A 26,072-nucleotide genomic window follows, 5' to 3' on the forward strand; every position below is an offset into this window, starting at 1 on the left:
CATGGGTGGGCATCCCTGGTGGTCATGGGTGGGCATCCCTGGTGGCTTAGTGGCACACCTCCCCCCCCCCAGGGCTGCACTGGTAATCAATGTTCTGATTACCAGCACAGACCCCCCCTGTGATCAGTGAGTAATTAGAAATACTCAATGATCACCCCCGCAGCAGCACCGATCATCCCTCTTCTCCTCACTGTCAGGAGGAGAAGAGATCGAAACCGTTACAACGGCTCTATTTACATTACATGATGGCTGTGATTGGACACAGCCGTCATGTGATCAGGAGGGCCAATCACAGGGCCCTCCTGCCGATTGATGTTGCTCTGTGTCCGAGGGACACAGGCACATCGAGATTGCGCCGCTGTGCGTGCCCGCGGCTGCGCGCTCTCTCTCCTTCTGAAGGACGTTCTGGAACGTCCATTCAGAAGGACGAGACTCCTGCCCGGCCGTATATGTACTATGGCCGGGTGGGAGGTGGTTAAAGGCCAGATAGATTCTATTGTTTTAAATCAAGTACATGCTGTCTAGTGGCGGCCCATCCATTGGGGGCGCAGCGGCGCCGCCCCCGATCCATGCGTCCGGCCCCCTAATCTACATGCAGGGCGCTGGACGCATGGATTCCAATAGGGGACTTTTTTTTTTTTTAAGTACGTGATTAGAGCCAGAGGCTCTAATAGGCTTCAAAAAAGGGTAGGCTCGGGGCGCAGAGCACTGCGCCCTAAGCCCACTTAGTTGTATGACAATAGCGAATGAATTGTTCGCTATTATCATACTGATTTTCCTCCCAGCCAATCAGGAAGCGGGTGGTGAGACCACTTTCCTGATTGGCTGAAAAGAGAAGAGATTTTACTGGCCATTGGCCAGGAAGAGGGAGGAGTCGTACGGCCGGAGGAAACTCACAGCCGCTCGGGGAAGGAGCAGGTAAGGATGCTGGCTGGGCAGCCAGCCGTCCATCCCTGGAAGAGGGAGGAGGGAGGGGGAGGTAGATATGATTGCCGGCCATCCTAACGGGGGGAGGGGTGTTGATTTTGCCGCCCCAGAATTTTTCATTCACCAGCGGCCACTGATGCTGTCTTGCGTGGGAACTATGCAGTGGGGTGAGCAAGACGCCACCATTGTGCAGCACTGCTAAGCTGAAAACAAACAAAACTACACTGATGTGCAGATATAATAGCAAACTAAACATAAATTCATTAGAGTGTGTTGATGCATTAAAATAGTGTTACTAGACCCAGGACCCTTCATTCACTATACAGTATCTGGTTTCCCACAGTTCACAGAACATGGAAATTCAATTATTTTAGTAACTTTAAACTGCTAAACACCTTTTCTCATCAGCAGTATATAGCAGTCTTGTGCCTTCTATCAGTGTCTGGTTAAAGCTTGTAGTAGAAGTTCTTATTCTCTCATGAGGCTGCATGACCCCCTGACCCTCTGTCTGGACAGTGCTGATTGGCCCAGTGCCGATTGCACGCACTCTCCCAAGAAAAAAAAAAAGCCTCTCTAGCAATAAGCACCGACCTCAGCATGTGCAGCTTGTCCCCTAGTCTCTGTACTATCCAGGGATGGATTGGGGACAATGGAAGAAGGGGAGGATCAGAGGGGGAGGAACAAACAGCCTTTTTACACAGTGCAGAGTATTAACCCCTTAGGTTCCACAGTGAGTATAACAAACATGCTTTACTGCACATACACACTGATTTTACTGTTAAGGGTTTAGTAACACTTTAAGGAAATAAAAAATAGCGCTGGATCTGTAAGGTTATTTTATTGGTATTGTTATCGCGGGAGCGATCCTGGGGGCGGGAGTGCACCCATTTGCCAGCAGGGAAGCCGATCCACGGACGGGGCCTGCGATTGCCCAGTGGAGACAGAACAGCGGTCTGCTGCTATAAACCGTTGTTTACAACCGTTGTTCTCTCAATAATCATCACAGGGTTCCTGTGTTTTTCCTATTTAGGAACACAGGTCCCTGTGATGATTCCAGAAGCCCATCCCCGCACAGTTAGAAAACACCCCCTAGGCATACATTTAACCCTTTGATCGCCCCTGAGTTAACCCCTTCCCTGCCAGTGTCATTAGTACAGTGACAGTGCATATTTTTAGCACTGATTACTGTAGTAATGTCACTGGTCCCCCCCAAAAGTGTCAAAAATGTCAGTTAGGGGTCCGATCTGTCCGCCGCAATGTCGCAGTCCCGCTAAAAATCGCAGATCGCTGCCATTACTTGTTCAAAAAAATAAAAATGACATAAATATTTCCCCGTAGTTTGTAGACACAATAACTTTTGTGCATCAAAATACGCTTATTGGGATTTTTTTTTACCAAAAATGTGTAGCAGAATAGAAATTGGCCTAAAAGGATGAAAACATTTGATTTTTAATTACATTTTTTTTTTTTTAATTGGGAATGTTATAGCAGAAAGTAAAAATACTGTTTTCTCTTACGTCCTCCGACAGTCGCCGCCTCTTCATATTCGTCACATATGGGGTATTAGACTTTGCTCCGAAGGAGTAGCTAGGCAACAGAATATGTTAACATTAAAGCTTTTAACATATCCCACCCTCAAGGGGTGGTCCCCTCAGTCAATACCCTCCTACTTCCTGCAACCATATCTCAGTTTCAATGTCTAGCTTGTCAGGAGTGGCTGGCTCTCTCTGTGCTGGGGCTTTGTGCCCCAGACTCTTTCTTCTTTTTTGATTTTTTGTTTGAGTTTTCTCTCTACCTTTACTTAGCTGTTCTTTTTGTCAGCGTTAGTTAGTTCTTCGGATGAAGAGGATCATGCGGACTGGGTCTCGGGCTGATCCCCCTGGTCGCAGGTCGTGGGTCAGTGGCTTCCCAGCCTGCCATGGAGCGTTCAGCCAGGTAACGCTCCTGGCACAGTGAACGACCCATCCCTGTTCGGTGCAGGGATGCTTGGTGAGGTGGCTACCTCACTGGAAGCTGTGCGGTTTCTTAACCCCCATTCTGTGCGTCTTGAATGCGACTCTCCCTGCCTCATGTGCAGCGGCTTGTTCGCCTGTGCGGGTCCCCCACGCCATTGTGAGGTAAGTGTATCTATGTGGGGACCTGTCTGTCTGGGGGGGTGTCAGTCTGGGACTGTGTAACCTGCCTCTGTTCACACTGTTTGTCTCCCTATCACTCGGCTGCATGCTGTGGGCTGCAAGGGGGGGGGGGGGGAGCTGTGTGACACTGTGTGTGTCAGACTGGTCAGTGTGAGAAGCTGTGTGCTGTGGGGCATGTTTTGGGCATGTTTGGGCACTGTACAGCGATCGCTGCGGCGATCTGACATGTTTTTTTTATATACATGGATGACATGTGTGCATCACTGTACTGTGGAGCTGCGGTTTCGGCGCCAAACTGCGCCATTTTGCCTACACTCGCTCCGGCCGCATGTTCTACATGCATGGCGGCCATTTTCTTGTAGCCTCCCATAGGCTTTCATAGAGCGCCCTGGCAGCATCACTTCCTCTTCTCCAGGAACACCGATCGAGGCAGCAGCAGCGGCGAGGGTCTCCTCAGGTTATATCCTTCTTATCCATTGCCTGTGTCAGTTTTATTGTCCCTGTGGGGGTCTCATTGTGCTTGTGTGTGGTGCGGTGGGCTGCGCTCCCCGCGCTTGTTAAAGGGGCAGTTAACCCTTTATTATCCGGCATTTGTAATAGGGGCAATGGATTCTCAGGAGGGCAAATTTCCTACCGCCTTGGTGGAAAGCCAGGGGACCGCTGTTTCCCCCCCAGGGGGGGATTTAGCCACTATTGTGGCTGGCCTTGCTGCTCAGGTGCAGATGCTGGTGGCTGCTCAATCTACTAAAAGACCCAGAGTTTCTCTTTCCTCTGATTCTGAGGGTGAAGGTGATGGGGCTGTTATGGCGGGGGTCTCCTTATCGGGGTCCCGCTCCTCCCTGGATCTAGTGGGGTCCGAGGTGGAGGCTGAAGTTGAAGGGTTTGATAATTCTCCCCCTGGCTCGCCTGAAGAGCTTGCAATCATGGATGAATTGATTGCTTCCATTAAACAAACGCTGCGTTTGCAGGATGAAGTGTGTCCCCCCGCTGCCTTGGCGGCTTATGGGACGCAGAGAAAACGCAGGACGCCGCAGGTTTTTCCCTGCAATGATGATTTTCAGCGCGCTGTTAAGGAACAATGGCGCAAACTACGCAAACCTTTTGCTGTGCCAAGTAGGTTCAAGCTGCGTTATCCTTTCTCGCCTTCCACTGATGAACGGTGGTGTGTGCCACCCCCGGTGGATCACGCAATTGCGGTTTTAAACAAATCCACTGCGATTCCTGCAGAGGATTCCCCTGTGTTCCGTGATGCCACGGATAGGTGATTGGAGTCTCTTGCCCGTCATACTTATTCTGTTACGGGTTCTATGCTTAAGGCTCTGTTTGCCTCTCTCATGGCGGCCCAGGCTGTCGCAAGTTGGACGCAGATGCTTAGGCGCGTCCTAGTGGCCGATTCGGCCTCGCCGGCGACCCTGGATATGGTGGATCAAATGCACCAGGGTGTCATGTATCTGTGTGATGCGGACTTGGACTTAGTCCCGTTGGCTGCACGTGTGCACAGCGTGGCGGTGTTGTCTCGCCGCCTGGTTTGGTTGAAATGTTGGTCGGTGGACCAATCTTCACGTAAGACCTTAGCCCAGGGCTCGACAATCCCCGGGCGCCAGGTCGCATTTGCGACTAGAATTAGCGACCTGGCGCCTGGGGGTGCCCTGCAGAAGGTGTCCTGTCATTTTTGCCCGGACTTCCGCGCACGGAGTGCACGGACTTCCGGGCCGTCCGAAAATCGAGGCCCCGGCTTTTCGGCCTACTTGAGATGACAGGCTTCCAATGGGGAACTGGCGCCCTCTTGTGGAGGCCGGGAGTAATGACTGTTTCCACTGCCTTTTTGTTCTCAATTCATTCATTACCATCTCCCTGTCCAGTTAGTTACCTTTGACAGGGAGTGTGGTTATTATTATTTAATTTATTTTTTAAATGTAAAAAAAAAAAAAATATTTTTTTCTTTTTTTTTAATTATTAAAATAAAAAAAAATTCTTTTTTTTCCAATTATTAAAAAAAAAAATATATATATAAATATATATCTATATAAATATCTATCTATCTATATATATATATATATATATATATATATATATATATATATCTCCTTTTTTTTTTTTTTTTTTCTCGTCGCCATGCCACAGCCGAAGGCCCCTTTCACACGGGCTGTCTGATCAGGTCCGCCTGTCAGTTTTTCAGGCAGACCTGATCGGACCCTTGATTCTCCTCTATGGAGCAGTAATCTGCCGCCATCTGATCCTGTCCACCAAAAGCAGACGGATGGATCGGATCAGATGGCATCGGATGGAAAGAGACAGACAGTCTGTTTTCATCCAATTGTGCTAGAGGAGAGTGGGGTTCTAGTCGTATTTATGTGTAAATTTAGTATCCGTTTTATTAAATAAAGCTTGGTTGTTAGTTTAAAAAAAAAAAAAAACTGGCTCCTAACTTTTTTAGCTGGCTCCTAGATTTCAGGAAAATTTGTCAAGCCCTGCCTTAGCCAATCTGCCTTATGATGGGTCTCGCCTTTTTGGGGAGTCCTTGGATGTGTTGATTAAGGGGATCACCGGAGGTAAGAGCACTCTCTTGCCCCATTTCCCCAAGGCTAAGGGGGCTTCTGGGAAGAAGCATGCTAATTTTCGGCCCCCTCAGGGATCCTTTCGTGCCTTTCGGTCACACTACAAGGGCAAACCGTTCAAAGGTCAAGGCTCTCAAAAGAAGCCCTGGTCTGGGAAACAGAAGTCCGGTCAGTCCGGATCCGCAGCCCATAACAGTGCGGCCTGAAGGGGCGCCCTCACCCAGTTTTGGGGTGGGGGGACGCTTGCTCGGTTTTCTTCAACCCTGGTTGGCCCGCGTGCGGGACAGATGGGTTCAGGAGATCGTTCGATCTGGTTACAAGATCGAGTTTCTCTCTCGGCCGGAGAGCAGATTTTTTCCCTCAAATCTTCAACTGTCTCCAGAGCGCTTACGGGACCTGCACCTGGCGGTGCGGGACCTGAGGGCTCAGGGAGTGGTGGTTCCGGTGCCTCATCGGGACAGATTTCGGGGGTTTTATTCCAATCTGTTCACCGTGCCCAGGAAGGAGGGCAAGGTTCGTCCATTTCTGGACTTGAAGGCTCTGAACCGCTCTGTGCGGGTTCGCAAGTTCCGCATGGAATCCCTGCGGTCGGTGGTGGCTGCCCCGGTTCCGGGGGAATTCATGGCCTCCATCGATTTGAAGGATGCGTATCTTCACATCCCCATTTTCGAGGGTCACCAGAGGTACCTTCGATTCGCCATTGCGGAGGATCACTACCAGTTCGTGGCGTTGCCTTTTGGTCTCGCCTCGGCTCCGCGGGTTTTCACCAAGGTGCTTGCACCGGTTCTGGCGTTATTGAGAGCCCAGGGCATTTCTGTCCTGGGGTATCTGGACGACATTCTGGTTCGGTCTGCGACCAGCCAGGGTCTGGAGAAGGACCTGTCTGTCACGATGCAAACTCTGCAGGAGTTTGGTTGGACGATAAATTTTCCAAAGTCGACACTGAGTCCGTCGGTTCGTCTTCCCTACCTGGGAATGATCCTAGACTCGGTGCAGGCGAAGGTCTTCCTGCCGGAAGACTAACTCAGAACTCTTCAGGAGGAAGTCAGGTCCCTCCGGGACGTTCCGCACTCGTCTCTGCGGACGTGCTTGAGATGTCTGGGATTGATGGTCTCGGCCTTCGAGGCGATTGCCTTCGCCCAGTTTCACACGCGGGGTCTCCAAGCGGAGATCCTGTCCATGTGGGACGGGCGACCTCAATCTCTGGGTCTTCAAATCTCGTTGAGTCATCGCACCAGAAGAGACCTTCTGTGGTGGCTCCAGTCCCCGATGGTGTCCGGGGGCAAGTCGTTTCGTCCTATCTCGTGGACGGTAATCACCACGGATGCCAGCCTGTCGGGCTGGGGTGGTGTTCTGGGCGTTCTGTCCGCCCAGGGAACTTGGTCGGAGGTGGAGTCCTCCCTTCCGATCAACATTCTGGAATTGCGTGCGATAAATTTCTGTCTTCATCGCTGGACGGACCGGCTGCAGGGCTGCCTGGTTCGGGTGCAGACGGGCAATGCCACGGCGGTGGCCTACATCAACCACCAAGGGGGCACCAGGAGTGCCCGAGCGGCTCGAGAAGTGGCCGACATTCTGTCTTGGGCCGAGACTCGTGTCCCGGCGATAACGGCGGTGCACATTCTGGTGGTGGAGAACTGGCAGGCGGACTATCTGAGTCGCCAGACCCTGGATCAGGGGGAATGGTCTCTCCACCCGGCTGTCTTCCAGATGTTGTGCGTGAAGTGGGGTCTTCCAGATGTGGACCTGTTCGCGTCTCGTCTCAACAACAAGGTGAGAAGGTTCGTGGCAAGGACGCGCGACCCTCGGGCAGACGCGTCGGACGCGTTAGTGGCCCCGTGGCATCAGTACAGGCTGATGTACGCGTTTCCACCGATTCAGTTGCTGTCCAGGTTCCTTCGCAGGTTACACTCGGAACGCAGCACGGTGATTCTTGTGGCGCCGGACTGGCCTCGCCGGTCCTGGTACGCAGACCTCGTGAATCTGGCGGTCGACGCCCCGTGGCGTCTGCCTCTTCGAGACGATCTCCTGTCTCAAGGGCCGATATACCATCCTGCTTTACAGTCGCTGGCTTTGACGGCCTGGCTGTTGAGACAGAGGTCCTGAAGGAGAAGGGTCTCTCCCCAGAGGTCGTTCATACCTTGATCAACGCGAGGAAGTCTTCCTCGGGGAAGGTTTACTACCGTACTTGGAAGGCCTATTTTGCCTGGTGTGAGTCCCGAGTGCTGTCCTTCCTTCAAACAGGTGTCGATCAGCGTTTGGCGCTGGCTACGATAAAGGGTCAGGTGTCTGCGCTGGCCGTTCTGTTTCAACGTCCCATGGCTTCCAACTCCTTGGTTGGCACTTTTGTTCAGGGAGTGCGGCATCTGGTTCCTCCTAGGATCCTCTGCCCCCTTGGGACTTGAATCTCGTTCTATCTGTGTTACAACGTGCTCCTTTTGAACAGATCAGGGAGATCTCGTTGTCTATGTTGTCCAAAAAGGTCGCCTTTTTGGTTGCGATCACTTCGGCTCGCAGAGTGTCGGAGCTGGCGGCTTTGTCCTGCAAGTCTCCGTATCTGGTTGTTCATTTGGATAAGGTGGTCTTGCGACCTAATCCTTCTTTTCTTCCGAAGCGAGTTTCGGAATTCCATCTTAATGAGGATATTGTCTTGCCTTCGCTGTGCGCGAAGCCTAAACATCCAAAGGAGGTGAGACTACATTCTTTGGATGTTGTTCGGGCGATAAGGGTTTACCTTAAATCGACTGAGTCTTTTCGAAAGACGGACTCCTTGTTTTTTCTTCCAGAGGGTCCTCGGAAGGGCATGGCGGCGTCGGCCTCTACCATCGCCAAATGGATCAGGCAGACCATTGAACAGGCGTATGCCTTGCAGGGGAAGGTTCCCCCTGTGCCTGTGAAGGCGCACTCTACTAGATCTCTGAGTACGTCTTGGGCCTGTCGTCATGGGGCTTCTGTAGCCCAGGTGTGTAAGGCGGCGACCTGGTCGACCGTGCACACTTTCACAAAATTCTACAAAGTAGATGTTCAGGCATCGGCGGATGCTTCTTTTGGCCGCAAGGTTCTTAGTGCGGCAATTCCCTAGGGTCCCTTGTTGGGGACCTCTGGCTGTTGGGATAAGTTTTTTATCCCCTGGTTCTTTGTCTTTTCCTGGGTTGTTGCTCCTGTTGGGCAATTATTTTTCCTGTAGCCCAGCTGGTTTCCTTCCTTTGGTAAGGTTCCTTTCTTTGATGCGGAGACTGCGTTGCCTTTCGGCGGGGATGCGTTTCCCACCCCTCATGTTTGCACTGCTTTGGGACGTCCCCATATGTGACGAATATGAAGAGGCGGCGACTGTCGGAGGACGTAAGAGAAAACGGAATTTTTGTAAAATCTTACCTGTAAAATTCCTTTCTCTGAGTCCTCCGACAGTCGCCGCCCCCGCCCCTCTTTTGGGGTTTGGTTGTATACTCTACTGCTATTCCACTGAAACTGAGATATGGTTGCAGGAAGTAGGAGGGTATTGACTGAGGGGACCACCCCTTGAGGGTGGGATATGTTAAAAGCTTTAATGTTAACATATTCTGTTGCCTAGCTACTCCTTCGGAGCAAAGTCTAATACCCCATATGTGACGAATATGAAGAGGCGGCGACTGTCGGAGGACTCAGAGAAAGGAATTTTACAGGTAAGATTTTACAAAAATTCCGTTTTTTTTTTTTTCTTTCAGAATTGTCGTTTTTTTTGTTTATAGCGCAAAAAATAAAAATCGCACAGGTGATCAAATACCACCAGAAGAAAGCTCTGTTTGTGGGAAAAGAAGGACGTCAATTTTATTTGGGTACATCATCGCACGACCACGCAATTGTCAGTTAAATTAACCCAGTGCCGAATCGCAAAAAACGGCCTGGTTATTCCAGTCGGAAGAAGTGGTTAAAACACATTAATAAAACACGATTTACATAAAGCAAATTATTTTCATATGTGTATCTAAAAAAAGGCAAAAACAAATAAACTTTGGAAGCACTACAGTTCTCCTTTAGTTTTTCTAGTTGGAGGGGGGCGTTAAGGTAGGCAGATGCAGCCTTTCCAGAAAGGAGATAGCTTTGGTGTTATCTAAAGGGTCCTCTGAGTTAAAGGCAGCATCAAAATCTTCTTCTATTTATCTCCATGGGTTAATAAGTCTACCTGATTTGTTGGCTAAGGACATGATGTGGGTCAGTTTATATCGGCCTTGGCATTGCCTCAATATTTCCCCTTTAAACAACATGTGCTTTTGATTTCCTGTTTTTCTACAGAAGATCAGAGATAAAAGATCTAAAAGGGATATAAAAAAAAGGAAATAAAATAAATAGAGAAGGTCAGAGATGAGAACAGTTAACGAACCCTCTATAATGTACTATACAAGGTATATCTAAAACGTTCAGTAAATGGTATCAGAAACAAACTAAACATAAGATACGAACAAATTACCTTTATTGGCCTTCAAAATAATCACAGTCCTTCACAACACACTTCGTGCAACATTCATAAAGCTTCTGGAAACTGTCAGCAAAGGCCTCTTTAGGAATCTATCACAGAACCACGGTTAAACATTTTTGTATTCCCGCCACGTCTGCAAAACATACGCCTTTTATGACGCTCTTCAGGCGAGGATATAAAAAAAAGTCTGCAGGCACCAGATCAGGGGAGTATGGTGGATGATCGAGAAACCATGAATTGGCGCGCAGGTGCAAGATGGATCCTGGTCTCACATAGTAATAATCTCCAGAGGTTTCCATCCCTTTTTGCTTACCGGAAACAGCTCTTCTGCTTACACAAATGGGCGATGGTGCGCACCATGTCCTTGCTAATGACCAATTCCTCTGCCATCTATCTAATGGCACTTTTCCACTGCAAGAAAAGGCTCGGCTCTACTCGGCCCTGCTTGGCCCAGGTTGGTTTTCCACTGCATGGTACCGCATGGTACGGTGTTGGAACGGTTCGGTACGGTTTGGTATGGTTTGCTTTTCCACTAAGAGTAGTACTAAAGTAAGTGGGTGGGATAACAACGATTCTCTGACCAATCAGTGGCTAGTAGTGACAAACAGTCAGCTGCATGCAAAGGATTGTGGGATATGGTACCGGTATGGTACCTCTTGGAACCACAATCGAGGTGGTACTGTTTTAGAGAGCCGTACCATTCGGTTCCATGTAGTGGAAAAGCGCCACCGTACCGAACCGTTCCTACACCGTACCATGCGGTACCAGCAGTGGAAAAGCACAAAAGCGTGCCGAACCGTTCGGTTCCATGCAGTGGAAAATCGCCAATAGAGTCAGTCGCCGACCTCGTGCCAGCATTTGTCGCACTTGCTCAATTATGTTTGGGGTTCTGCTTCTCGACGGCCGTACCGAACGTGGCTCATCCTCAGTCGTCTCCTTCCCATCGCGTAAGCATCTGAACCAATTGTAAACGCATTTTCTGCTTGTGGTGTCCCGTACACTTGTACCAACATTTCATGCGTCTCCGTTGCATTGAGTATTAACCGAGAGAGTCAGGGACACAGAGGTAATGATTTAGGCAAAATCTATTATACAAATAGAAGGACCAAACATGTAGTACCTATAACCACATTCAAATTACAACGTTGTCTGCTAAAATCAACGGGATAAGGTAGCTGCACATTCATTACCCACCACACATACTAAGCCAGCCAGCCATACATAGAGGAATCCAGCAAGGGACTGATAGTCCTGTGATTCTTGGTGTAAAAAACGGTTACCAGTTAGGAATGAATGGGGTTCAGGAGTGTCATAGGATGGGAATAGTGCTATGTCTGTGTATGGACATACATACAAGGTGAGAGAGTCCAACATAGTATAATCACTTGGAGGAGCAGGAATAAGACAACTGGTAATGAGTCTATCATATATCCAAGCGTCTAGGCATCTGCTCACCAACTCCATACGAATGATTTGAGTCTCTTGTTGTGTCCATGGAACCGGGTCTCCAGCGGCATCTTCGCTCAAAGACAACTCCCAAGCAAGCAGCTCAACGGTGCTGGGTCATGTGCGCATGCCCGCCATTACCTTCCCCATTCGCCGTCACGGTGGTGATGTAGAACTTTGGATGTGCACTCGTTGCTCCATTGCACTGTGACCCTACCTCTCACACTGACTGTGTTTGTTTGCCCACAGTGGTTTTACCCTGACGGTCACATGTACTCCACGATTCTCGACGTGTCTTTGGATAGCCATGTGCATGCACGCGCAGTTAGCCCATGTTGCCAATAAAATATTGGACCATTCACCTAACTTTGTAGACACAGCTTGTATAACCAGACAAGCATCTGCATAAGGGCAGTATGGTAGATGATTGAGAACAGGTACGCCTCACTGAGCCAAGAATTGGCACACACGGATCGCATAGTGCGCAGGATGAATCCTGGTCTCACATAGTAATGAAATTTCTAGAAGTTTCCATCCGTTTTGCTTTCGGTTCTTCTGTCAGCTTGTGGGGCACAAACCGGGAACAGATCTTCCGCTTACCCAAATCCTCAGGGAAGATGGTGCCCACCATGTTCTTGCTAATGCCCAATTCCTACTCTATCAATCGTAGAGTCATTCTCCAACCTTGTGCCAGCATTTGTCGCACTCACTCGATCATATCTGGGCCAGACATAAGGACCCTTACCCTGATCTGCCGGGGTGCAAGGCTCCTGACAGGGACTGAGGTACTCACTGGCCCACCTGGGCGAAACCAGTTGGACCCTGTTCTCTGGGAGATCTGCCAAAACAGACCAACACCAAGTACTAGGTGTACTGAAGAGAAACCCCATGAGAAAGGGAGGACCAGATCAGAAGGCCACATATCCCCCCTCCCAAGACTTTCGGGGAATGCCCGAGGACCAACACCCTTCTAATCTGAGTGAGAGCGCACAGTGCAAGTGACAAAACACACATATAAAAAGTGGGGAAAGGAAGTGAAGAAGTGCTTAGTGCCATGGTGCCATAGTGTGATACCATGGCAAGCCCTTCAGTTAGGAATAAAAAATTCCTCTGGTCCCAGCCAAAAGGCCCGTCCCTAGAGGCAGGTGCGAAAAAAGTGTGATGGCCCAGTGACCTTGGTGCCAGAAAAAATCAAGATAAACGCCCCCACCTGTGAGATTTACAGGGCCCCTGGACTGCCACCCCAGGGGCACATACACCACGGGCTTCTTTCACAGCCTGGCCTTCCGTCACATCAGTGCCTCTCCATCTCTACCAGGAGGCATCAGAACTTATGGCTCGTTTCCACTGAGCTTTCTGGTATGGTTCGGTACGGTATTTATGCCGTTTCCATTATGAATGGTACCCAAATTCCGAACTGTACCGTACCACTTTTTGGTACCCTTTCGTTGGGGTAACAATTACATTAGTACCGTACCAACAGGGTGGAGCTCCACTCTGCAGAACTTTGATTGGTTGACAGAGAATCGTCTATCACAGCTTTCCTGCTACACCACGCCTATCATGAAAGGGTACTATTGGCAGTGGAAACGCAATGTGTACCGTTCCGAACCGTACCGTACTGAACTGAACCGTACTGTCCAACTCAGTGGAAACGAGGCATTAGAGAGCTTACGAGAGCTTACGGAGAGCCTTGCCTACAACCACCTTGTGCACAAGGCCAGATTCAACCCAGGAGGAAAAGGGCCCTCCCACTGTTCCCACCTAATTTCATCAAGGAAATACCAATGACTCCCCCAATTGGCAAAGGGAGTCAGGGTTCTTTCCCGAACAACTGATAAGAACAGATACTACACTTGATCTTAGCCAAAAAGCTATAAAGCGAGAGATTGCACATGGCTATCCAGAGACACGTTGAGAAGCTCCACCTAGCGTAGTAGAGTACACATGACCATCAGAGTGAATCTACTGCCGGCTGTCGAACGCAATCAGCGTGAAAGATAGGGTCACAGTACAATGGAGCAATGAAGGAACATCAAGTTCTGCTACAAATCGGGAAAAACTGAGACGCATGAAATGTTGGTGCAAGTGTATGGGACGTTTTGGGTCTCGGCTCAGCAGCATTTGTACTTCCAGAAAGTCTCACAAGAGTGAACACATTCCCAGTGTCAGGTTCTGCTCTACCTTGTCTCCAGCGGAGGACTGGGCCAGGGGGCAGAGGGGCAATTGCCCCCTGGGCCACTCTGATGCCCTGTAAAAAGGCTGCACCACTTCTGCCACAGACATGCCTAAAGGACTTCCGGTGAAGAGATGTAAAAATTCCCTGCTGCTGACCTACTGAGTGCAGGATGAAGACCAGTACAGAGCACAGACCTCCCCCCCAGCATGGATGGTGTGAACTCTGTCTGAGGCCAGTTCCATGCCCCACTGTAGACTCTTCCCCGGCCAGCCCCAACCGAGCTCTCCCAGCTCTCCCCAACCGCCCCCAGGTCGGAAACCCGGATTCGGCCAGTGGTTAGAAAGTACCTGGAGCGGAGCTTCAGCTTGGAATGGGGGTCAGAAGGAGGCTGGGAAGAAGAGGAGGGGGGCTGAGTTGCTGCACCATGGACCTCTGGATTGTACTTGCCCCCTGGGCCGAAAGTTGCTGGTCAGCCCCTGCTTGTCTCCTCTGATTTGGGACATGCAGTTAATGTTTTATGGCCTGGTGATTATCTACATCCTCTCTCTGACACGGTGAAATACAGCCGCTTACTATGTTGACGAGTTTTATCGTTTCAACTTTGACAGCTACAAACCGCGATGTTTGCTAGAACCTTTTATTTTAATTATATATATATTTAATTTAGCTGTGGGCTAATTCCTCGAGACTGTAGAATGATTCAAGCTGTCAGCATGCTACATATCATCCAAATCTCCTCCACATATATAAAGCCTGTAGGTGTTTTATTTCGCGCATTGGCCAGACTTTATGCATCAGCCAATGCCAGGATTGAGATTGTTGGTGATGATCTTTTTGTTGTGTCAGTTCTAGAGATCTCAGTTCAAAGCAAATGAATATTCATGCTGGTCGTAGATTAGAATTATTCATTCAGTGTTACAGCATCCTTGGCAGAACAGATATGTATTAATTATTGCTCCCTGTTTGTTTGAAAGCAACCAGTAACCAAATAAATGAAGCTGTCAGCGCCTCTACACAGACATCGTGTAATCTGCCTACTGATATCAGAACCCTGCCGGGTGTTATACAGAGGATATAAAAAGCCTGGACAGCCCTGTAAAAATGTCAGGTTTTTGAGATGGAAAAAAATAAGACTAAGATAAATCACTTCTGAATTTTTTCCACATTGGAAGTGACCCATACTCTGTGCTGTTCCAGTAAAAAGAAATTGAAATTTTTAAAGTGATCTTAAAGGCTTGGCTTTCTTTAACCCGTTCCCTACCACCCGCCGCCTTTTTACTGCGGCAGTGCGGCCCTCCTGCGCGAACCGACGTAGACCTGTAGCTAGGGGGCGAGCGCGTGCTGCCGGCGGCGTGCTTCTGCCCCCACTCAGCAGCGTGGACTCCAATGCACGGGGCAGGTTGCCTCGATTGCCCCCTAACACCTGCGATCCCTCCCGGCTGAGAGAGAAGGACGGTCGGATGTTGTAAACACAGCTGACCGTTCTTCTCTCCGGAATGATCACAGAGCGCCTGTGATCCGTCTATATAGGATCACAGGTCTCTATGATCATTTCACAAGCCACGCCCCCCATACAGTTAGAATCTCTCCCCTAGGCTCACATTTAACCCCTTGATCACCCACAGGGTTATCCCCTTCCCAGCCAGTGTCATTATTACAGTAACAGTGCATATTTTTAGCACTGATTACTGTAGAAATGTCACTGGCCCCCCCCCCCAAAAATTGCCAAAAATGTCAGTTAGGGGTCCGATCTGTCCGCCGCAATGTCGCAGTCCCACTACAAATCGCAAAGCACCGCCATTACTAGTAAAAACAAAAACAATAAAAATGACATCTACAGTAATCAGAGCTAAGGGGTGTATAGCAGGTTAGAAATAACCGCCTTGTTCCACCCTGTAAATTGTGTAGAAAAAAAATAAATAAAATTGAGTTAAATTTATGAAGAAAAATTATTTATTTGCAAAATTTAATAAATGGGAAACCAAGTAGAAGAACCCAGAGAATTTTCAGAACACAGCTTTCTCCACTCACAATGTACACACTGGAGCCTCCCAAACTGTAATTTTGAGAATCATGTGTCCTTTCCATATACAATTCCTAATCTCACATCGTGGCAGGGCCTCATATTGTCACAGTGTCTGTTGCACCACACAGACAACTGAACAGGAAAAAAAAAACACAAGAGCAGTACATGTCTGGATAATATGAATTGTGCTAAATGTTGGGTGTATCTGGTCTATATACCAGAGACTCTGGATGGACAGTTGAATAAATGGCTCTATATTTAGGATGTATCTGGTCTATAAACCAGAGGCTCTGGATGGACAGTTGGGTAAATGGCTCTATATTTAGGATGTATCTGGTCTATAAACCAGAGGCTCTGGATGGACAGTTGAATAAATGGCTCTATATTTAGAAGGTATCTGGTCTATAAATCAGAGGCTCTGGGTGGACAGTTGGATACATTTCTCTATATTTAGGAAGTATCTGGTCTATTAACAAGAGGCTCTGGATATATGGTTTGATAAATGGTTCTGTATTTAAGACGTATCCGGTCTATTAACCAGAGGCTCTGGATGTATGGTTGGCTAAACGGTTCTGTATTTAGGACACATCTGGTCTAGAAACCAGAGGCTCTGGATGGATAGTTGGATAAATGGCTTTATATTTAGGATGTGTCTGGTCTTCTAGATTGTACGCTCTAAGGAGCAGGGCCCTCTGATTCCTCCTCTATTAAATTGTATTGTAACTGTAATGTCTCCCTTCATGTTGTAAAGCGCTGCGCAAACTGTTGTCGCTATATAAATCCTGTATAATATTATTATAATAAATAAAAGGCTCTTGATGGACATTTGGAAAAATGGCTCTATATTTAGGATTTATCAAGTCTAAAAACCAATGGCAAATTGCTCTATATTTAGGATGTATCTGGTCTAGAAACCAGAGGCTCTGGATGGACAGTTGGATAAATGGCTCTATATTTAGGGTCTATCTGGGCTATAATGGCTATAAGCCAGATGCTGTGGATGGACAGTTGGATACATGGTTCTATATTTAGGATGTATCTGGTCTATAAACCAAAGGCTCTGGATGGACAGTTGGATAAATGGCTCTATATTTAGGATGTTTTTGGTCTATAAACCAAAGGCTCTGGATGGACAGTTGGATAAATGGCTCTATATTTAGAATGTATCTGGTCTATAAACCAGAGGCTCTGGATGGACAGCCAAATGCTGTGGATAGACAGTTGGATAAATGGTTCTATATTTAGGATGTATCTGGTCTATAAACCAGAGGCTCTGCATGAACAGTTGGATAAATGGCTCTATATTTAGGATGTATCTGGTCTATAATCCAAAGGCTCTGGATGGACAGTTGGATAAATGGCTCTTTATTTAGCGTGTATCTGGTCTATAAACCAGAGGCTCTGGATGGAAAGTTGGATAAATGGTTCTATATTTAGGGTGTTTTTGGTCTATAAACCAGAGGCTCTGGATGGACAGGTGGATAAATGGTTCTATATTTAGGATGTATCTGGTCTATAAACCAAAGGCTCTGGATGGACAGTTGGATACATGGCTCTATATTTATGATGTATCTGGTCTAAAAAAAAAAAAAAAATCAGGACTAATACCTCGTACACACGCATCGATTATTGGCCGGGAATTTTCGACCAACGTCCGATCGGCCGATTTTCGGCTTGTTAGTATGATGCTTTCGACAACAGACTCTGGTGTGCAGGCTATAAAATTTTTGTTGGCCGTCAACACAACGGCCGATTTTCCGTCAGTCAGTACAGATTTCGGGAGACAAAAATCTGATGAGCAAGACTGGGCATGCTCAGAGAAGAAAAAACACACGGAAAGTAAACCAGCACATGACATCACTTCTGAAGTAGATTTTTGTTGGCCGAGAAAATTCGTGTGCAGTCTAGGCACATTCCAACCAACAAAACACAACTCTGGACAAAAGTCAGACGATCGGTCGGCCGATAATCGTTGCATGTGTACGAGGCTTAAGACTAGAGTAAAACTAAACTAAGACTAGAGTAAACAGAATGTAGACCAGCTACGCATGGCAACCAGTCAGGTTCTAGCTTTCATTTTCAAACCTTGACTTAACACGCCAAAGATTTAAGCCGATTGGTTACCATACCCCGCTACTCCAGATTCTGTCTGGTACAGTTTCAGTAAATTCTCAGAATTTCTATCTGCACTTACAGTTATGCCTTACTCCCCCTGCAAAGTTCCACAAATACCTGTTAGCTTGCCAATGAAGTCCACCTCCATACAGCTCCTTTGTGGTAACAGTGCTGATGTGCTGCTCCTGAATTTTGAGCAGAGTTGCCATTTTCATGTAGGCTGCGTCTGCTTGCACTACAACAGGATGGAAGCTTGAATTTTGAGTCACTATATTCACTGTCTGCCTGTTGATTTCTAGATTGATAGCATTGCCTCTGCTGCTGGGCACATTACCCAGACAGTGGCATGGTTACCCAAAAAAAGACCCACCACTCTTCAGTCCAGAAGATAGAAGACTTGGGACCCGACGCATCAGATAATCATAGATTTAGGTGAATATTTGGAGCTTTTAGTGTAGTTAATCCAGCGATTTGCTAGATGAGAGGTAAACTTTGGTGGGGGGCCCTAGCTGGAATTCAAAGCTTCTTTGTTGATGTTAAGTACTTGACCGCTGAGGGTCAGAAATCCGGGAATATTTTTGATGCCCCGTAAAATGTCGGCTATATATCAGACCCCCGCAGATTATGGGAACCCTTGTTCTTCGTTCATGGCGACTCATAGCGTACAACCCAGGGGCGTAACTACAGGGGTTGCAGGGGTTGCAATCGCTACCGGGCCCCATGCTCCAGGGGGCCCGGTAGCAAACCAGTGGGTGAACTTCTAGGATCTCAAAGGTCACACTTGCGACCGGGCCCTGGCATTTCACCACTGTGGGGAGGCCCCAAGATTGCAGGAAGGGGGCCCACTGCAGAACTTGTGAAAGGATCCTGATGCGGGACCATAATAAAAGGCCATGCAATGAGATTAAAGAGCCCCAAGATTAGTGGGAAGAGCCCCGGGCTTGAAGGGAAGGGCCCCGGCCAGGGGTCTGGGGGGCCCTTCATGGTTTCTTGCATCGGGGCCCTGAAGGTTCTAGTTACGCCTCTGGTACAACCCTTCCATATCTTTCCACTCTGCGCTAACTAAACACTCATCAGACATTTATTGCTTCCCACCAACGTCTATTTAAACATTCATCTTGTATAACTTGGTCATTACATTTGTAATTGTCAACTCCAACTTCTGAGAAGAGCGGACACGGTGTATGGAAACCCACTTCCCACGCTATGGCTGGCCAGTTGGGTGAGCACGTTGCGTTGGTCCTGAGGTTGCTCAGAATGTATATCTCCCATATAACCCAACCAGCAGCGCAGGTCGTGGGGCCCAGGAAGTTTGTTCATTCCTGGTTTAATATACAGAATTATTGGCCCTATTCTTAGTCTGCATGTGAAATGTACATTTCATAAATGATGGGTAATGTTATCTCTACATAAACATTTATTGAGCGATATTTCCCAGAAAGCTTTGACTGATGGGCAGACTGAGGAGGGGAACGTGACTCCGGTTTTGTTATGCTTTCTGGGCCTTTCAACCATTTTCTTCTTCAAAATGGCTCACGTTGGCTTCTCTAGATGTCACATACATTTCTCTCATCCCAGGAGCAGAGCTTGGACCTCCACTTGAGTTTGTTTGTTCTCCTCCTTGTATCTGTGAGAGTCTTCTATAGGTAGCGCTTTGCTACCACAACCAGAAAACATACTGGTAGGGTAGTTTCTAAAGCTGAATATAAAATAAGAGATTGTAGAAGACACAAATTAAAGCAGAACGTTACCCATAACAACTTGATAAAACAAAAATGTTCTTTAGCAAGGAATTATATTATATATATATTAGTGCAACAATAAATAAATAAATTAAAATGTAAATCATATGCAATCATAAGTCCATTGACTAGAACAAATTAAATGAATAGTCCATAGTGATAGCAATGAATGTCCAATTTAAATAGGAATTTTGATGGTGACAGTAATATCAGCACTGGATACGTTGTATATACCTCCACCAAATATATAGGATCACCCGGTGTGCAATCAAGGCTTACCGGATTACATGGACCCCTTAAATTACAGGGGGTCAATGAGAGCAGATTCAGGACACCAGAGATAAAGACACCCGATCAGAGATGTATAGTAACTAATGGCACTTTTCCACTGCAAGTACCGGCTAGTACCGGCTCGGCTCTACTCGGCCCTGCTTGGCCCGGTTTGCTTTTCCACTGCGGTAGTACTAAAGTTAAGTGGGTGGGATAACAACGGGGTGGGTGTGATTCTCTGACCAATCAGTGGCTAGTAGTGACTGCATGCAAAGGATTGTGGGATATGGTACCAGTTTGGTACCTGTTGGAACCACAATCGAGTAGGTACTGTTTTTTCAGAGCCGTACCGTACCGTACCGTACCTTTCGGTTCCATGCAGTGGAAAAGCAAACCTATACCATACCGTACAGAACCATTCCGACCCTATACCATGCGGTACCGCAGTGGAAAAGCACAAAAGCGTGCCGAACCGGTACGGTTCCATGCAGTGGAAAAGCGCCATAAGTAGAACTACTTCACTACTGTACTTAAGTACCGAAAGGCGGTATCTGTACTTTCCTGGAGTAGAATTTTTTTCTCCTACTTCCACTTTTACTTCACTACATTTTTTCAATGATTTCAATACTTCTACTCCAATATTTTTTTTTTTTGTGCTGCATAGTTACTCGTTACAATTATAAAAATGACCACTGCCAGAACAGTAGATGGCAGGTTTCATGAAGCTCAAAACATATGTATTATCAGCACATACGAAAATAAAAGCTACTGTATGTATAAATAAAAGCTGCATTTGAAATAATAAAAAACAATATGATGTTCGAACTTTTGACTTCTTTCTATAATAACTACATAACACAGTACTTGTACTTTTACTTTCAGTACTTGAGTAGTAATTTTTTTTCAAAACTACTGGTACTTTTACTTTCAGTACTTGAGTAGCAAAAATTAGAAAAAAACTACTTGCAATACTTAAGTACAAAAAATGTTGAATACTTTAGTACTTCTAATCAAGTCACTTTTTGATCGAGCACTTCCACTTCTACTCAAGTCACTTTTTGATCGAGCACTTGTACTTTTACTCAAGTATGGGTTTTGAGTACTTTATACAACTCTGCACCCGATACCAAGACAGGCGGTACTCCCAAAGCACTTCCAATATACTCCAAGCAGATCCTCCTTTAATTTCACTGAGACTGGGGATGGACTCCAGTCTTTAGATGTGGTGACTGCATTCGTTTTCTGCTTTCAGGCATTGATAATTTTTAATAAACAAGCAAAAAATGGGGGAGCAAACCCTGAACATGTATATCTAAAGCCGGTGCAGCTATGGACCAAGCAACATGTATATTAAAAAAAGAATAGCGCACACATGCAAAAGAAATGACTATCAAATATGGAGACAATCCATAAATAAAAATGGGGATTTAGTCCCCCAATTTTTTGCTTGTTTATTATGTATTCGGTCTGACCAGACTTCTGAGGTTGAGCACCCCATCCCCCACACACACCTGTACTCTATCAGTGTCCACTATCAAGTAGATATAGGAGGAGTCCCCTGTAGTGCATTAGCACATCTCTCCCAGCGTTGTCTCCAAGGGTTAGAGAGGCTGGATTCACCCCTTTTTTATGGATAGTGTAGAACCCACTGATAATGGGGTACTTTGACGCAGTGGTGGGCTTGAGCACGATATGGCCATATGGTGGGACCAAATCCCCATTTTTATTTATGGATTGTCTCCATATTTGATAGTCATTTCTTTTGCATGTGTGCGCTATTCTTTTTTAATATACATGTCGCTTGGTCCATAGCTGCACCGGCTTTAGATATACATGTTCAGGGTTTGCTCCCCCAATTTTTTGCTTGTTTATTATGATAATTTTTAGCAAGTACAGACAACCTTGCCGAGGATGCACTGTCCCTGTCATGTACAGTAACCTCAGAAAGGTAGTTGCGCATGGATGTTCTCAGGAACCCCAGTTCCTCTGATGGACTGCAATGCGCAGCAGTTCTCTCCAATACAATTACAGCATGTGCGGCTAAAAGCAGGCTAAAGTAGCTCCATCCCCAGTCTCAGTGAAATTAAAGGAGGATCTGCTTGGAGTATATTGGAAGTGCTTTGGGAGTACCGCCTGTCTTGGTATAGGGTGTCTTTATCTCTGGTGTCCTGAATCTGCTCTCATTGAGTCGGTTGGAACGCTTACTTTCCACTGAATGGAGCGACTGTAAGTCGCTTGACAAGTCGCCCCATTGTGATCTGAGCCTAATGCTGGCCATACACTACATGAAAAATCCCAACTCTTCTTCCTTTTCTTTCTGTAGGGCTTCTGGAACAGATCAAAGCTATTCCGATTAGTCAAAGAGGTCATATGCCAGGACTGACCAATTAGAATGGTTCTGGTATGTCCTGGACGCTCTAAGGGGAAAAAGAGCAGGGATTTAAAATCCCCACACCGTTTCACCAGCTGCATGAGCAATGACTGCTCCTCACCCAGTGGCGGTTGGTGCTCGGTAATTTGGTCGGTCGGTCGGGTCAGTCAGGCGACACATTCCTCCTCCCCCCCCCCCTGCTTCCTTACCTCCTCACCTCCTTCCTCCTGTCGGGAGTCGGGGAGTGCTGGATGGCTGAGCCGCTATCCTCCTCCAGCCGCCGTGTGTCTTCTGCCTCTTCCTGGCCACTGGCCAGTAAGATCAATATTGGCCGATATTTTCGGACATTTAAAAAAAATGTTTTTTTTTTGTTTTTGTTTTTCACAGGTACTCTGGTGGAGGGATCTAGGGGTCTAAAAGTCCCCCAAACCCCTCCTCTGCACTTAAAAGCATTCAAAACAAGCAAGTTTGGCTGTTTTGAATGCTCGCATTTTTTTAAATTTGCCGCCAAGTACCCGGAAGTGATGTCATGACATCACTACCGTTTTTTTTATATGGATACCCGATCAGAGCCGAATGTGGCTTTGATCGGGTCTTCTCTTCGGCGGCCGTGCAGGTAGAATGCCCGGGTCTCCCGGTGGGACGGAAGACGAGCCGTGGAAGGCGGAGGGAGGGGGGGCCGTCCCCTCCCGCTCCTTGTAATGACAGCCGAGCGGCTTCTCAGCCGCATCGGTTGTCATTAAAAGACAGCCGACCATCGGCTATGGACGCCGGTACTGGGGTGATGCCTCTAGCTGCAGGCATCACTCTGGTACAAGCACTTTCCCGAAATATTGGCAATATCAGTAACTTCAGGGGCCAGTTCCGATATATCAGGGAAAGTGCATATCGGCCCCCGATAATCGGTCGACCCCTAATATTTATTGCATGTAATAATACAGAATCCTTTCACAGACTACTGGAGTGGCTAGAGACTGAAGTCATGCAATAGGAGACCGTCAGAGACCACGGCCATGTTGCATAAAACTGCTAGACTTTACTACTATTAAGGGGCCCTTTTCAAATCTCAGATGTTCCCTCTACTGACTGCTGTGGTCCAAGGGCTCCACTTTAAAAGTTAAAGTGCTGCATGTGGCCCAGGGGCCTCAGGTTGGGCACCAGGATCATACAGGAAATGAAAACACAAAATGACTGAAGACATGGCTTGTCATAATATCACAAATATTTAAAAAATAACATATATTTAACACAGATATAATACAGTATGTCCCTAAGAAGGCAAAAGTAAAGTGTAAGAAAGGTAAAAAGAAAGACGGGTAGAAGGGGGAAGGAAAACGGTATATAGTATGTATTCCAAAAGGAGGGATTGGTCCCGGAACTCTAAATAAAAGCTTAAGACAAAATCTTTGAAGGCATTTTACTCCCAAATGATCGCGATTCATTCCTTGATCTCTCCTCTGTGTTTCCATGGCTATTTCAGTGTGGGTGGTCTACTCCCTATTTTGAGGTTCAGCTCATTTATTTTATTTAGGATGTAGAAAACCCCATAAGTATCAAACTCAGGATTAACATAATAGAATATTGCTCAGCCTAATCATCTACCACAAGTCCTTTTTTTTCCCAAATAATTTAGCATATTCTGTTGGCTGCCAGATGGACCAAAGCCACATTTCAGAGATTACCAGACTTTTACCTATGCAAATCCTTTGCCTTTACTGAGAATATTCAAGAGAATTTACAATTATTGCATATCTCCAAATCAGTGTTGCCAACCGTCAGTATTTTTACTGGCAGCCAGTAAAAATGGGCACTTTTCTCCTGCCAGTAAATGCCGGTGACAGGAAAAGGTGCCCGTACAAAATATGGCTGTGGCTCTCGGCTTGGAACTGCGCATGCACAGTTTCGGTCTGGAGCCAGCGGAGTGCCTACTACAGTGTGCTCAGGCAGGGCTGGCCGAGGACGGGTGTGGCGGTGCGCGAGCATGATGCCAGGGTGTAAGGGAGACGAGCGACGCTACCAGAGCCTCATGCGCGGGTCTGCGGGACAGGAGCAAGGCAACCTGGGAGCAGGACAGTCAGTGCTGTTTGGACTGGAGGGGACCGAAAGGACCACCTGACATGGAGAGAGACTATCACTGTGACTCCAGAGGGGACATGTGGTGTCAGTGAGGTGTCATCATCATCTGTCACTTCCGGTCTGAACCCAGCTGAGAGCATCCAAGTGTGTTTGGCGGCACCCCGGACAAGCAGGAGAGAAGTCCCTGCACTATTTTTGAAATATCAGTCTGCACGGGAACCAAGGCTCCCAGTATAAGTGCCATTTCCAGTGCGGGCGGAAAGTCAGTAGTATTATTGGCACCCGCCCGCGGGTCCCACATTTCTGGATGGGTGGTTGTGGCTGCTGGTATTTGTGCAGGTCACACAGCGGCACCACCCGCACAGATGTGAACCTAGCCTTACAGAATGTAGAAAATATTGTTTTTTTCTTTCAGAATGTTCAGTCTTTTTTGGTATATATTATTAAAAATAAAAAAACCCAGTGGCCAAATACTACCAAAAGTAAACTCTATTTGTGTGTAAAAAAAACATTTATATAAATCCAATTTGGGTATAGTGTTACATGACTGCACAATTGCCAGTTAAAGTACCTAAGTGCTGAATAGTGAAAAATACCCCGGTCATGAAGGAGGTGAAATCTTCTGGAGGGCAAAAGGTTAAGTAGTTGGACATAACGATAATGGTAGCTATTCAACCCTTCCTCTAGTTCACATATGTCAAACACAAGGCCCGCGGGCCAAATACTGCCCGCCAGGCCTTGTCATGTGGCCCTCGCATCTAGTTTTGCAGCCAAAACGTAGCGGAACTCCATTCCACCACCTCTGGTTTTCACCCTTCGCTCCCGCTCTCCACTGTCACTTGTAAACACAAAAGCTTTCTGTGTATACAAGGGACAACTTTGCTCTTCAGCTACTCCTGAAACGAACAGATCCCTGCATGCATTCACATAGGGGACAGATCCCAAGAATCTGAGGCAGAGAACAATCTCCTTGCAAGGCGAGGCAGAGCTGCCTACACAGGGAAGTGCTAGAGCCAGACCAGGTAGGAGAGAGAAATGCGAGGAAGCTTTGGGGGGGGGAATTGAAGTTGCACACTGTGCATAGTGCACCCCTAAAGTCTGCATTCTTTACATAGCGCACCCCTGAACTCTGCACTCTGTCTATAAGGCACCCCTGGAACTTCACTCTCTACGTAGCACACTCCTGAACGATGCACTCTGTATTTAACGCACTCCTCAACCCTGCACTTCGTACGTAGCGCACTCCTCAACTCTGTACTTTGTATGTTACGCACTCCTGAACTCTGCACTTTGTATGTTACGCACTCCTGAACTCTTCACTCTGTATGTAGCGCACTCCTGAACTCTGTATGTAATGCACTCCTGAACTCTACACTCTATACGTAGCGCACTCCTGAACTCTGCACTCTGTATTTAGCGCACTCCTGCACTCTGCACTCTGTATGTAATGCACTCCTGAACTCTACACTCTGTACGTAGCGCACTCCTGAACACTGCACTCTGTAGGTAGTTCACTCCTAAACCATGCACTCTGTACATAGCACACTCCTGAACACTGCACTCTGTATGTAGCATAATCCTTAACTCTGTACATAGTGCACCCCAGATACAACTGGCCCTTTGAGGGCAACCGTACTGCTGATGTGGCCCCCGAAATTGAGTTGGACACCCCTGCTCTAAATGCTAAACTACAAATTTCCAATAAAAAATAAATCACAGAGTACAAAACCTTTAAAAATTACTTGAATACAAATTCTGCAATGCTAGCCTA

At 47.2% G+C, this 26,072-nt stretch overlaps 1 protein-coding gene across 5 annotated transcripts in view; it reads left to right on the forward strand.

The window, feature by feature from the left end:
• ST3GAL3 (ST3 beta-galactoside alpha-2,3-sialyltransferase 3) overlaps positions 1-26,072 on the forward strand; it is a 742,392-nt gene that overhangs the window by 407,008 nt on the left and 309,312 nt on the right. The gene's annotated exons all lie outside the window — the stretch shown is intronic.

Source organism: Pelophylax lessonae (genome assembly GCF_965119305.1).
Source record: "Pelophylax lessonae genome assembly, chromosome: 8".
Lineage (NCBI taxonomy): Eukaryota > Metazoa > Chordata > Amphibia > Anura > Ranidae > Pelophylax > Pelophylax lessonae.